Source organism: Emydura macquarii, unplaced genomic scaffold (assembly GCF_026122565.2).
Source record: "Emydura macquarii macquarii isolate MOO-44397 ecotype Brisbane River unplaced genomic scaffold, CSIRO-AGI_Emac_v2 contig_3287, whole genome shotgun sequence".
NCBI classification, from domain to species: Eukaryota; Metazoa; Chordata; order Testudines; family Chelidae; genus Emydura; species Emydura macquarii.
The window spans coordinates 644,359-659,644 of NW_027133424.1; positions in this window are offsets into that span (position 1 = coordinate 644,359).

Sequence of the window (15,286 nt, forward strand, 5' to 3'; positions counted from 1 at the left end):
TTCTCAGGTAGAACCTCTCCTTTCAATGTAATCAGTACACCTGCTAAGGGCTTGCTTTCTCCTCCTCCTTTGCTAGTCACTTCTCTCATGACAGGTCAACCCTAACAGCACTCCACAGATTCTCCCCTTTAGGTCAGTCCCATCATACTGATTCTAACTTTTTTATTCTAACTTTCCCCAGCATATTCGTTTTTAGGAGTTTAACAGCTTGCTCTTTGTTTTCACATTCTTTGCATCTCCGTCTCACCACCTTAGTGTAATGTGGGGGCGGGGAGGACCTAGAGGGAATTGTTGCCCCCCCAAACTGCAAGCCTCCGGCAGGCATGGAATTTGCCCCCCACACACAGCCCCACTGGCCTGACTGGAACTACCCCCACCCCCAAATAGAGAAGTCAACCTATGCCTGTGCTCACAGCGCTTTAGCTCTTAAACTATTGCTTGTGTTAAATGCAATCAGCTATTTTCACAGGGTTAACATCACCTAGTCTTATTTCTCTGGCTAGGGATATTACTATTATAACATTTGATTTCATTTCCTTCCTCGGCTTTTGGGTTTTTTTGTTGATGTCACTGTAGCGCCCCTCTCCACCCATTTACCTTCTTTAATGCCAATCTGCTTATAGGTTTTGATGGACAGGCCTGGGTTCTTATGGATCCTGCCACCCACTCAGCAGAGCGTATCTGCTTTTTTTTCCCCCTATGAATTTAACTGGCGGTGCCTCCACCCTGTCGCTCCTTCCTGGCAGGGTCACCAGGCCAGCTTGGGAAGAAAATGCTAACTACAGGATAACTCCTACTTACTTGTCAGATAGTTGGAGACTCCCATGGAATAACGCAAACACATACAATATATTCCACATAGCCATTGTATTAAACAGGAGATAACTATAACAGAATAGGGTAAAACACTATTCTTAATGATCTCCGGTCACAGGACCCGGTGTAGCAATTGTAAAATTAGTGTCCCATTGGTACGTCTACTTTGATGGGGCCCTTGATGACCTGTGACCACAATATCTTCTGGGCAGGGGTTTAGCAGTGTGGATGACTGGGTCCAGCACAGCCCAAAGGCTCACAACTGGGATGAGTGGTCAGTCCCTCTGCAGGTTTAACAGGCAGCAGATTATCAAAATCCCCACAATCCTCACTCCCTGGCTTGAGGATGCTGTTCAGGGAGTAGGGGTTCCCCAGACAATGTCCCTGACTAACTAACTAAGAGACGGTGCACTCACATGCTCCGGGAATGATCCTCAGGGTCAGAGACGACTGGACTCAGTCACTGCAGAGGGGCTGGGCTGTGCTGACAGGGATCCTCTTCACTCAGGCGTCAGGCTGCTTCTGGTCCTAGGATTTCCCCTCAACACCAAGGGGTGCAGGGCTCCAGGTGCAGATTACAAAACTACACCAACAATCCAGACTTCAGTCTCCTGCCCCAGCACACTCACAGCAGGCCACGGCCCTAGCCTAGCTGCCAGAGCAGAGTTTGCCATGCGGTGACTCTCCCTCCTAGGGAGCTAAGGGCTAACTCAGCCTGCAGGGGGAACTTTTCTCAACAACACTCTACAAACTGGGAGACACCTTGGAGCAGGAAGGACTCAAGCTGAGGGATCTTGCTTTCCAGTCCCGGAGGGCCAGCTCTCAGAGGAGAGGCCTGCATGCAACTCACCATCTCCCACACAGCCAGTTCTGCCCCTTTCCTCTCCGGGCTCCAGACAGACTGCTTCCAAAATAGCCTCTCCCCTTTCCTGAGCTCCCTGGGAGAGGCATCTCCATCCCTATTGGTTTCCAGGCTGACTCTGAGCCTGCCTTGACTCCCCCTCCCTGAGCTACCAGCACACACAGCCCCAGGGATCTAGGGAATCTCCTTGGGGGTTACACCATCATCATCTGATTCTCTCTTTCTACTCTTTTCTTTTTTTCCCTATTTTGTATCCATTCTCCCTCTTTAATAAACTCTTCAGTTTCCAGAATGACTTCATTTGGGGCCAGAAAAACTTCCACCTTCACCTCCTTGTCCCACCAGCCCAGCCCTCCAGCCACAGCCCTTCCCCACAGCCAAACTCCAGCCCTTTTCCTTCCCACTACAGTGGCCACCTTCTGCTCTTGGCAGGGAATGTGCCTGATTCCCAACAGATGGAGCTCATTCTGCAGTCAGGCTAACTTAGCCCCAGGCTCTCCTGCCCTCAGGGCCAGCCACCCTCTTACAGTAGGTCACAAGCTAGCTGGGCTTGTGTGTCCTTATCTGCCAATGGGAATAAGGAGAAATGAAGTACGTACATAAGTGGTACCTTCTTCTCGGACAATGACCCCTTGCAGGATTCTCAGCTCTGCTCTCCTGGCAAGGCTGGCAGGGCTCCCCACATTTCCAGTTGGGACCCGTGAGGGTAGCAACAGCAATGATGGAATAAGCCAGGCCCTGAGCTTTACCCCAGCCCTACATAGTGCCAGTCAGCTCCTTCTGTGGGCACGGCAGAGATCCTAAAGGAAAAAACCTGGCTCAAAAATATACCTGCAGAGGGAAAAGAGAAAACAGTCTGTCACAGGGTAGCTGGGCCCTTTAAGGGGAGATAGGCCACAGTCCACCTGTCCCATGGTGAGCTCACCTCCCCAGGTAGGAAGAATGAGCAATAAGGAGGGAGATCATGTGATAAATGGGTCCGGTGGCTGAATCAGGCCTAACATAGATAAGGAAGAGGCAGAGAGAGAGCAAGGAGCTCCTGCAGAGCCCTGTGTCAGTAGGGAAGGAGGGCTCCCAGGAATAGGGTTGAGAGGGAGCAGCCATCTGTGGGAAGCTGATCCAAGGCTGCACCTGATCCAAATAAGCCCCAACTAGGGGGACAGTAAGCATCCTCCATTAGAAGAGGGATTTGGAGTCCCAGAGAAGACAGATTCTCAGTGTGACCCAAGTGTTAGGTTATAAGTAGTCGTTTTAGTTATGTACAGCCCTTCCTCATAGGTTAACAGGATATGTAAGTAGAAGAAGGACTCCATTTTGGACTTGGAATCCATATTATGTTGGAGCCTCAGACAAGCAAGTTGCTGATGCTTGGCCAGTTGCCAGCCAGTGAAATCTGCTTAATAACTGTGAAAGGTGGGAAGACTAAATTAATGCCGTGTGCAAAAGGCAGAGTAAGGCGGGAAATCCCAGTATTCTGATGGGGTAAGATCAGCCCCTGGGAACTTATATAAGGCAGCGAGGCCCATGACTAAGGGCTGCCCATTCCAGTGGTAGCGTGGCTAGGGACTGTTTAGTTGTGCGGCGACGGATCAAGTAGATGAGTTCCAGGCCGAGAAGCAGACGAGTATACCTTTACCACCAGGACAGGAGAGGAGGAGAAAAGAGACTTACCTGTAGAGATCCAGTTCCAGTATCCAAGAATCGTGACCAACACTCCCAGTAGGGAGAGAAGAGAAACTGTAAATAACATCACAGACTGGAGGAGTCTGAGGGGGTATGTTCCAGTGGTGGGCCTGGAGTTCATTCCCCCACTTGATCTCAACTCCAGCGTTTCATACCCAGGTTCTATTATTTTAGTAGGGACAGTGTCATTGGGAGTTGTGGGATCCTATTGTTTTCCTATCCCTTCCCATGTAACCGTCCCTAAATAAATTCTGTTCCTTGTTTGTAAATTACTATTTGTCAGTCTCAGTCAGTCAGTCTACCCGGTGATAGATACAGCAATCAGGGCGGACCAATTATGCACAGGATTAATTGTTCGGGGAATGAGGTTGAATGCACCCCTCTTCTAATTACCTCAATAATTAGAGTCCCTTTCTTTTCAGAACAAATTGGCAACCATGAAGCGTCCCTGAAGTGGATTGACTGATACTGACGGGTCCACCCCTGTCATTAGGATTTTTGTGGATTTGCTTTATACTGGGAAGTCCAGAGCAGCCAATTGCTGCGGAGGTGGGTCCTTTGGGTAAAGTGGTACCTGTGACTTGGCAGTCGGACTAGATACACTGAGGCATGTCAGCCAGCCCAATGGTCACAGGACATACTACCTGGGAAAACGTGGCATAGCGGGAGCTACAAACCCAAGGAGGGATGCCACAACCCAGGTAAAGCAGAAACCTCACTGCCAAAGCAGTTGAGCTCTGTTCCATCACGCAAATAGGAGACCAAGAGATCTCCAGCTCACGCCAGCATGAGAGCTGGGTGTAGCGGGCTATGTGTCAGGGCCACCAGGCCCTTGATTTGGAGATAGAGAGCAAGAAGATTGCTTGTGGATCATACTGACACCAGCGACCGCTTGGGTAGTTGAGCTGCAGGGGACTGCTAATGAAGCAGCAGCAGCAAGAGCAGAACAGCTCCAAAGGAAAAGAGCATCGCGCTCGTAGCCTACACTAGCCAGCAAGCTAGGTAGTGCAGGGATACAGCGTGGTAGGATCCCGCTGAAGAACTGAGGGTGCCATGAGCGGAATTCGCAAGTTCAGAGCAAGTGGTTAGAGCCAGTCAGTAAATAAAGAAAGCCTTGACTCCTGTCTCCATGTTTTGGGAAAGGGAAAGAATCCCTGGAAGATGGGACTGTTCAGAGGGGCTACAGCGTAGAGGGATCTGTGCGACCATTGGGAGGACTTCATGGCGGGAAAACCACGTCCATCAAAAAAGGAGAAAGAGGGCTCTTTGATACGGGTTAAATATGGCTGTCCAAGAACTAATCACCTTTGTAAATGAGCTGACGAGCCAGATAGACCAGCTCTTGGGGAGGGTTAGTCTGCAAGAAACCCATATTGCTAAGCTGCTGGAAGAAAAGGAAATTCAAGCAGTAGAGTTGGCAAGATGGGAGGAATGGTCCAGGGTGAAGGACCTTACTCAGGATACCCAGCTAAACAAGCTGGAATCTCAGGTTGCGGGTTTAACTGAGTCTCTCTCGATGAGAGAAAAGGAGGTGAGGACACTAACTGCAGATTTGGAAGAGTCAGGGGCATCAGTAAAACAACTTCTGAAGGACACAGGGCAGGAGCAGATCACTCTGTTTGTGAAAGGAGGATTACTGCCCTGTCTCTTGAATTAAAAGAGACTAAGGGTATTGCGAGGAGTAAACGGAGGCGGCAGAAGCTGACCTCCAACTCCGAGTCAAGTAGTGACATTAGCTCCAGCTCAACTCCCTGTAAAAAGGGACAGTAATTTAGTGTTGCCATCAGCCCTAAGGGAGAGTTCCCGAGAGGAGGCAGATGTGGATAGGTTGTGTCCCAGTAGCCTGATGGCGGTCCCCATGAATCTGGTGACCACCATGGTCATTCAGCATGTAGAGGCAGGTAGACCTGACGAGGTGCGCCAGGAATTCCGGGCGTACACACTGGAGCAGGCAAGGGCCATGAAGAAAATTATAGGTCTCCTGAACAAGAACACAGTTGTGGATTGGACAGCCCAAATGGATGGAATAACCGGTATGAATGCTGATGATCTAGTAGCTCTGGCATGACAGTGTCCCGAAGATTTTGGTGCTTTGCCGAACAGGTTTCAAATGGAAGCCATAAGGAACAATGTGGAACTCTTTAAAGAATTGTACACCTTTTTCTGGCCAAGATCCAATCTAGTGGGGAGATTCTATGCAGAAAAGCAGGTTCCCCAAGAAAGACCAGAAAGTATTATTCTCCGGAAGAAGGCTTTGTTTAGGATGGCGGGAGCAGTTCAGCTGGACACCACAGAGTTCAGAGAGGAACTAATTAAAGGTCTTCTACCGACCTTAAGAGTGACAATGGGTACTATGGACCACAATCTGCAGGCCCTGAATGAAATAGAGGAAAAAGTAAGAGTGGCATATGAACTCCACAAGGAAGCATTCCCAGGTTCAAAGCAGGATACGTATAGGGCCAAGAAAAAGCAGCTCAGCCGGACTGCCGGATTCCGAGGGAAGCCAGCCAAAGTCGCTGCTGTCAAAGAAAAGGAGACAGAAGGGAAAGGAAGGGAGGTTGCAGCCAAGAAAACTTTCTTGCCTCTGTCGAAAAGACCACATAAACGCTCTAAAGAGGAGCAGGATCTGTACGAAACCCGAAAACTGCAGGGAACAGTATGGAGAAGACTATGAGGATCCTGCACGGATAGATGGTCTGGAGACCACTGAGTTAATAAGCAGGCTGGCAGCTCATGAAGGTGACAACCCACCACATGAAGGAGTACACCCTGATCTCCAATGAGGAGGCCAAGCTTCCCCGTCATCCCTCACATTTGTAGCTCCAGTACCCCACAACACCTAGGGATGACCAGTCATGACAGCAACGATTAGTGGGAAGTTTGGATCTATAAAACAAAGGCTCCTTGTGGACACTGGAGCAGCCATGTCCATGATCTATACTTGGGAGACACCAGAAGTAAAACAGATACCAACAGAGGAGTGGAGAGTCTTGGAAGGATTTAATGGCAAGAATAGTCTAGTGCCTTTCACCATCCCTCTATGGTGCATTATTGGATTGATGTAGGCCCCAGCACTGTAATATAGGCCTGAACCAAAGCAGGCCTGGACCATGGATACATATTTGAAGCTTAAGGGTTAATCCTCACACTGAAAGAGAACAAAATCAGGCATTGTAGATAGGGATGTTCCAAACACATTGATTGTTTGTTCATGCCACCCCAGGCTCCACTATGATAATTGACTGCTTGAACATATATGAGTGGGAACATCCTGCCTAAACATTTTGTGATTTAACATTTATGACACATTGTGGCCCTGTTTGTGAAGATCTACGTATGAATGTTTGGGAACATCCTGAAATCTAATTGTGATAATTTACAAGTGAACAAAGTGCCCAATGCATATCAGGAATGTGGTTGATGGGTAAATCATGGGGCAATGAGAGGGCGAATAAGATTTCTTTTATTTCCTTTTAGTAAAATTGGTATAAAATAGAATAGGTGTAGGTATAAGGATTTTATTATGTTAGTAAGTAAGTATAAGATAATGTACCAATGTAATGGGATAAGAATGTAATGATTTTTAGTAAGTATGACTGAGGAGTGAATGCAGTTTGAGTCTGCTGAGATAAGACTGCGAGGAAGTAATTGCTGAGGTAATGGTTCTCAGCCTCCAAGGGCAGGAGGGAGAGAAGATGCTTTTGTTTAAAGAACTTTTACAACCCAGATGGCCAAAGATCAAGATAACTCCACTGTTTTCCGGGGTTAACACTCAAGGACAAGAACAAGGCAAAGTGTGAAACAGGAATGAAAGAATAATGGGAAAGCTGTCACACTTGCGATATCAAACATAATTGACGATTACATCAAACAAACAGATTATCTGACATGACAAAATCCATAGGCCCGAATGCGGATGGATAAGTATAAAAATAGGGTGAAGAAACCTGGACTTTGGGCTTGTTCTGCAAACCCCAAGGAGCATCGTGTCGCGACCAACAGAGCCTGACTCCATCCTCGTGTCTGAGTCACCTGGCCAGTGATTCAGCTCGAGCAACATACAGGCTGGGAATTATATCCCTCCTGCAAAAGTGTGTGTGTGTGTGTGTGTGTGTGTGTGTGTGTGTGTGTTTAGGCAATTGCTTTTTCAAATATTTTCTGTATTCATAATAAACGTGGCATACTGCCTTGTCCCCTGAATAAGATCCTGCTGTTTATTTCGTAAGTGTATAATTTTGGTGGAGAATTGCGAAAGGGGGAGAATTGGTATATGCCGTGAGTATTACTGAACTTGGTGTGCACACCTTATAAAACAGTCTATTGATTAGGAAAATATTTGCCAAATACAGGGCGTTGTAGCTCTATACCATTTTTGTTGAAAATTGCCACGTGCAGGGCATGATAGCTGCAACACATGTTATATTGAGTTGCCATGTGTAGGGCATTATAGCTACACCCCTTAAACAAATTGTACTGCCATGTACTGGGCGTTGTAGCTGTATACCATTTTTGTTGAGGCTGTGTTGCCATGTGCAGGGCGTAATAGCTGCACTCCAGAGACACTGTACTGCAGTGTGCAAGCATTTAAAGCTCAACAACCTTATTGATTAAAAGTAGGGATAGATTTGGGCCATGGCAGGAGTCAAGATGTTTAGGAAGAATCAGCCTAAGAACTCCTCACCCTTAGGAGACAACCCCAACATCAAACCCCAATCCCTATCTTTCATTAAGAATATTTCATTGATATTGTGCAGTTCTAGCTTTGGACTGCAAGAGTTGGACAGATGCGGAATCCTGGGTATGAATGTATTGACCAAGATGGGGCTTGTAATTGATCTGCCGAATAGAACAATTCTGGCACAGGGAGAAGGGCAAGAACCCTACATGGTAGCTGCTTCATGTAGGGTAGCTTCAGTCAAGGCACCAATGGAGATTTCCGTCCTGCAGTGGGAGCTATAGGTGGCCAAGGTGGCAGAAAAGCATCTCCCTGCTTTTGCTAGAAACAAGCTACAGTGGGGCAAGATAGACCGAGTCGTACGGATCTTAGGTCCCAATCCATGCCCAATAAGACAGTACAGATACCCACAGCAGACAGAGGAGAGCCTGAAAGAGGGCCTGGACATGCTAATAAAGTAAGGGGTCTTGAAAGAAATTCACAGTCCATGTAACTCTCCAATATGGCCAGTTAAGAAAGCAGATGGTGTTACCTGGAGACTGACTGTCGACTACTAGGAGCTCAAACATGTGACACCTAGGTTAGCTCCGGTAGTGGCCAAATTCCAGAATATGATGGCCACAATTGCAGCAGGCTCCCAGTGGTTCACAGTACTAGACCTCTCCAATGCCTTCTATTCCATCCCTGTGGATGAGCAAGACTGACATAAACTACCTTTCACCTTTGGGGACAGGCAGCTAACTTTCACACGTCTTCCACAAGGGCTACACAATTCGCCCTCTATCAGTCACCAGGAGGTGACACATATGTGGAGAGACTTAGTACACAGGAAGCAGGTGATCTCCTACATAGGTGATATACTGATTGCCACCGGTTCCAAGGAAGAGAATCTGGAGACCCTGGATGAGGTGTTGGCAAAAATAGAGGAAACCAGGTTCCTGGTGAATCCCAGCAAGGCTCAGCTGGTCCAGCAACAGGTCACCTGTTTGGGGGTAAACTTGGGCGTAGATGGAAGGTGTCCTGACCAACAGAGAATTGAATTGATAGGGAAACTACCTGTGCCCCAGGATGTAAGTTCCCTACGTTCCTTCCTTGGATTAACTGGATTCTCAAGAAATGTTATTGAACAATACTCCTTGATTGCCCGACCATTATATCATCTACTGAGGAAAGATGTGGAGTAGACTTGGGGAGACCAGCAGATGAAGGCATTTGTAGATCTGAAGAGGGATTGGCATCAGCACCTGCACTTGCCTACCCTAAGGAAGGGATTCCTTTTACTCTGCAGATTGCTGCCACTACAGAGGGCATTAGTGCAGTACTTTCACAGGACAGTGGTATGGGGGGAAAACACTTAGCGTATGGGTCCAGGAACTTCAACGAGGTTGAGAAGAGATTCTCCCCTTGTGAGAGGGAAGTGTTAGCCCTGACCTGGGCTATAACGCACTGGGAATATATAGTGGGTCTATCTCTCATTGTGTTAAGGACCTCCCAGACCTCGATCAAATACGTCCTATAGGGAAAAGTGAGCCAGGGACGAGTGTCTAATCCAAGGATTGCTGGATGGACCCTCACCCTCATTAATAGGTAATTTACTGTAGATAAATCCAAACAACTAACGATGGCTCCATACGCCCTATTGTGCCAAGGTGAGGAACACGAGTGCCCACTTCCCACGGAAAATCATACTGGAAAGGAGTCACCCTTCAAACTGAAGAAAATCTGTGAGGATGCAGATCAGGAGGAAACAGAAATATGGGCAACGGATGGGAGCTGCTATTACCTCGATAGGAAACCAATAGCTGGATATGCAGCTCTGAGACATAAAGATGGAAAAACACTGCAGGGAACAGCAAGACTGCCTTTGGCACAAATAGCTGAAGTAGTGGCAGTGGTAGCTGTTTTAGTAGAAGCAGACCCTGATCAGGAGTTATGGATCATCACTGACTCCGAGTGGACACTACGGACATTGATTGACTGGATGCTGGTATGGGTGTCAGAGTGATCAGTGCACAGGCTCACCTCTTAACTCCCTGTGCTATCACAGATCCCTCCCCCGCACACACACACACAGTTACTATAAAAGTAAGAGAAGAAAGTTCCCTGTTTATGGCACTGGCATGTGTGTGTTTCGGAGGCTGACAGGGCACTGACATGCTTCACTTTGCAGGGCTGGGCGTGGGGAGAGATTTTCTTTGATTTTGCTAGAGCAAAATTTTCAGCACCTTGTCACCCCCCCCCACCCCCCATTGCCTTTCATGCCCCCTCCAGGGGTCACACACCCCTCAGTTGAGAAACATCATGCTAATAAAAAGGCATGTAACAGAATTGGGCCATTAAGTTTGCAACTCTTGTGCTGGGATTAAGGTGAGAGCTAAAGATTCTGGCTGGGATTCAGACACCGTTAACAACTGACTCAGAAGCCTGCGTCCTCATGACTTTCAGTGAGACTCCGGCTCCTGACAAACCCTGGTGCATTAGAAAATTCCTCTCTCTGGCCCCCACTGGATCCCATGACAAGAACAGGACTGATTCCAGTCCTAGGGAAGCAGAGGGGAGTTTTGCCATTGAGTTCAAAGGGAGCAGGAACCATGTGGAATACTCCTGTCATGTCAGGCCAGAAAAGGAAACAAAGCACCAAGCAAAAGCAGAACGAGGTGGGGAGGAAGGTGAAGACAGCCGTCTGCAGAGAAGAGAAACAGGACTCAGTTCTGATCTCAGTTAAATAGACATCAACCCAGAGTGACTTCACTGTCGCGGAAAGACCCAGGATTCACACTGTCCTCAGGCCCAGATAAAAAATCCAGGCCAAGCCCAGTGTTAGAGAGAGAGCTGTGCATCAGAAAATGCCACTGGTTTCTGAGCATCTGCCTCGGTGACATTTCCATTGTTATTAGTCTGACATTTAATCATGGATGAAATATTACAATAGACAGTCTTCTTAATTATGACAGACCATGCGGTTCATTGTGGTATTTTAATTCTTCTCTTGATATTTTGAGTCAGTGATTTTTGATATTCACACACCACTAGGCAGGAAAGTACAACAGGTAATAAAGAAATGTTAGTTGCTCAGATATGTGAAGTGTCAGGCTCTGGGTTCTAAGCAGTCAGGTTTGGTGGTCGAGAAAAAGCATCAAGGGTCAAAGCCAGCCATAGAGTCCAGGGACAGGCTGCGGGTCAGAACAAGGGCCAGAGTCCTGGGACAAGCCAAATCAGGATTGTCGGAGGATTCTGGAAGCAGGCCAAATGGTGAAGGCCAAATGGAGTCAGTCCCTGGGTCAGGAGGTCAGGAAGTGAGTGCAGTGCTGGAGCGGGTCAGGAATAGGGCCAGAGTAAGGTGGGAATAGGGCACAGAACAAGCTGCAGTGGGCTGGAACAAGGCTTGAGCAAGGCTGGGGCGCTGGCAGGGACAAAGAGGATGGAGAGCACACAGGAAGCCTAGGCAGTCTGTAACACGTTGAGGCAGTAGAAGTGTTCCTAACCGAGCTGTGCTATGGCACAGACTCACTTGTGGCTCTGTCAGTGAGAGGGAAATATCTGTGCCTGGAGTCATCTGATCCAGGCTCTGCTCAGGACAGGCTGCAGGCTCTACTGAAGTGGGGAGCCAGTGCATCTATTGAACAGAACAGAACAGAACAAGGAGCAACGGTCTCAAGTTGCAGGGCGGGAGGTCTAGGTTGGACATTAGGAAAAAGTTTTTTACTAGGAGGGTGGTGAAGCACTGGAATAGGTTACCTAGGGAGGTGGTGGAATCTCCATCCTTAGAGGTTTTTAAGCTGAGGCTTGACAAAGCCCTGGTTGGGATGATATAGCTGAGGTTAGTCCTGCTTTGAGCAGGGGGTTGGACTAGATGACCTTCTGAGGTCCCTTCCAACTCTAATATTCTATGATTCTATGATTCTATTGAGTTCCTGGGGCGCTTCTAAAGGCCCTCCCCCAGCCTGAGGGGAAGAGCTACTGAATCCAGAGCTCAAGTAAGCTCAGCAGACAACAAATGAAATAGAGACAGGAGTGAGGGTTACAGGGTCAAACAGAGGGAACTGGAAGGGGACACCGCGCAGAGAACCCCGGAGCGCGCCCACTGCTTCTCGAAGGCATCTAGGGAGCCAGCAGAGGTGGTCCAGAGGAACTCTGCCTGGGTGTATAATCAAAGGGAGGAACGGAAACAGGCCCCCTAGGCACAGAGCACCCCCTCATCCAGCATCCTCCTCCTGGCATTATAGATGGCCACCTTGGCCAGTGACAGGAGAAGGTTGATAAGGGGGGGGTCTCGCGAGAGTGAGTCACTGTAGCTGAGTGAGCAGCCCTGGCCTGGCTGTGGGTTTGCTGCTCAGTGCCTTAGGAGACTGTATCAAAGTGACAATATCAGAATTTTAAAGTGTGTGGGAGTGAGAATGAATCCTTCCCTAGGCACATTTTAGATCCTGAGGCCATGCAACGTCCTGCAGGATGGGGGATGGATGCCAAGAGAGTCTGATGTCACTCAGTTTCTGAAGATGATTTTCAAAGGTATAAAGGAGACAGTACATGTTCATACCGTCTCCTTTAGGTAGGCAGCTAAAAGGAGAGTTTTGGTGGGAGGTGAGAGGCTTTCCTTCCAGGTGCAGCACTGTGTGTCATATCAGGATGGCCAGTGATGGACCAGTGGTGGGCACCTGCGACAGACATGCCCTGTTCTCTTTCCTGCCAGAAGACAGAAGGTATTCCATGTGCACGAAGTGCAAGCTGATGGCTGTGCTGGCGGGAAAGATTCTTGGTTTGGAGAGGCAACTGAGTTGCTGCTGAGAATCAGAGAAACTGAGGAGTTCCTAGACAGCCAGGTTCAGGAAACATCAGTACCCCAGGTTCAAGGAAGGTTGGAGCTGGCCACCAAGGAATCAGAGACAAAGGAGGTCAAAGAGGAGGCCCAGTGGCACGTAACCACAAGAGTCACGGCAGCATTCTATCCATCATGGCTGGATACAGATGAGGATGGACAGGCTGGGGCCCCCAGAGAGAAGAGAAACAGGGGGAACTCCACACAACTAGAACTGTCAGATCAATACAAGGTCCTCAACATGGAAACTCTGGAAGAGACCTCTCGAGATCCAGCAGCTCCAAAGGAATGGAGAGATGTACAGCACACACATGTGGAGGGTCATTCAACCCTAGCTGTGAGAAAATCAAGTTTGGCTGCAAAGAGTTCTCCAGCAGTGCAAGGAAGACACGTGACCCGTGTTGGAGACTCAGTGCTCAGAAGAATTGAAAGAACATTCCACAAGGGACAGGAGGACAACAGGGCAGGGTGCTGCCTCCCGGAGCTAAGACATGAGATGTCATGCTAAGATTGGATAAGCGTCTGAAATGGATGGACCAGGCTAGTACTGGCACGAATGACGCTGCATCAGTGTCCTACCAGATGAAGCACAAGATGGGGTACTAGTTGGTGTCTGCTACCAACCACCAAATCACACTGGGAACAGGATGACCAGGTCCTTATGCCCCTGTCTCTAATATGCAGGAAAAAAGCTGCATGATCATGGGGGACTTCAGTTGGAGGGACACACACTGGAGGTCTCATGCGGACAGGGCTAAAATATCCTTGGAATTTCTAAACATTAGAGATGACAACTTCCGAACTCAAAAAGTGGTTGCATCCAACATGGGAGAATTCTTTATTAGACCTTGTCCTAACACACAAAGAGGAACAGGGAGAATTCTTTATTAGACCTTGTCCTAACACACAAAGAGGAACTGATCACAGAACTAAAAATTAATGGTAGATTAAGTACAGTCTGGGGCAGGTCCCTGGCCTGTGCTGGACAGGAGAGCAAGCTAGAGGATCCAGTAGCTTCATTCATTGTGTGACTGGCATTCACTAGCAGGATCTGAGGCAAGTTAAATCTCTGCTTCTGCATGAGATCCTCTCGCAAGACACTGAGCATGGGGCAGCATGCCACCTGCACCCACATTTTCTACTGATGCTAGCGCCTCCCAGGAAGCACTCTGCATCTTGCAGGGTAGGGCCCTAGCAATTGCCTGTATACCAGCCCACCCTTTGCAAAGATTTCAGGCACTTTAAATGCTTCTTTGGCTGCAGACATTGACAGTGTTTTAACTCTCCGTGATCCCTGGAGGTCAGCCACTCATCCTGCCTGAGCATTTGTTTTTCCAAATTTTATTTAAAAAGTAGGAAAATTACATTCAAAAAGCCCTGCATCGGTGGGACGGATGAGTTGCACGGGTAAAGTTGCCAGTAGAGATTTTTTTATGGGCCTGTCAGCATGGTATCTGAAAACCTGGGGTGCAGCGTGGTGCCAGGCAAACCTCTTTATGCTAATCCAAGCCTCAGGTTCTCCCACCATGTTGTAGTTGTGTCTTCTTACACCATGCTTGCTCTTTTTGTTCATTATCTCATGTGTACTTATCACATGGCTGAGGAATACGAGGGAATCAGATTCAAGGTCTTGATGAATGAGATTTGTGTTTAAAAATAACCTAAAATTCAACAGAATATGCCCACAAACTGCTGGGAGAGGGTTGCAGGCCAAGATGTCATTGCAAGACACTGAAGCAATAGAAAAAACAACGAGAGTTCTGTGGCACTTTAAAGACTAACAAATTTAATTTTAGCAGGCATAAGCTTTCGTGAGGCTCAGCTCACTTCATCAGATGCAGAGGTAGAAATGACAAACATAGGAGAAGCAATAGAGAGATTTTAGTCAGACTGTTTACAAGGTTTTGTTCTCACACTTCTTTAACTTCAATTCTTCAGTGACCCTACAAAGAAAAGCTCCGAGTGCGATTCCACACCCCTTCCTCCCGCAGCCTTCCTCTGCATCTTGCACAAAGGCTGAGAAATCTCATGCCCCAGGCCTCCGATCCTCGATGGAAAACAAAAACAGGGAAGTCAAGGTCTGTTATTTCTAATGGAAAACCAAGGAGTGGGAAAGACTTCTGTTTGAAAACCATTTTGAACTGTTGGAGCCTATCAATGCTTTCCTGAAAGAAAGGGGAAAGTTCTATCCACAACTGGAAGATGAACAATAGATGCAAGAGCTGATGTTTTTCACTGGTGTTATGCAGCATCTTCAAACTCTTAGCTTGGCTCTCCAAAGGAAGGGAAGGTTATTTCTGACCTTCCTCAGACAGCCTTCAGCTGCAGAACAGGTTCAAGCTCGCGCAAAGAGACGTAGTGTTAGGAGACTTCAATCACTTTCCCCTTCTCAAGAGTACAGTAAACACAATCCCTGAAATTGATGTAGAAG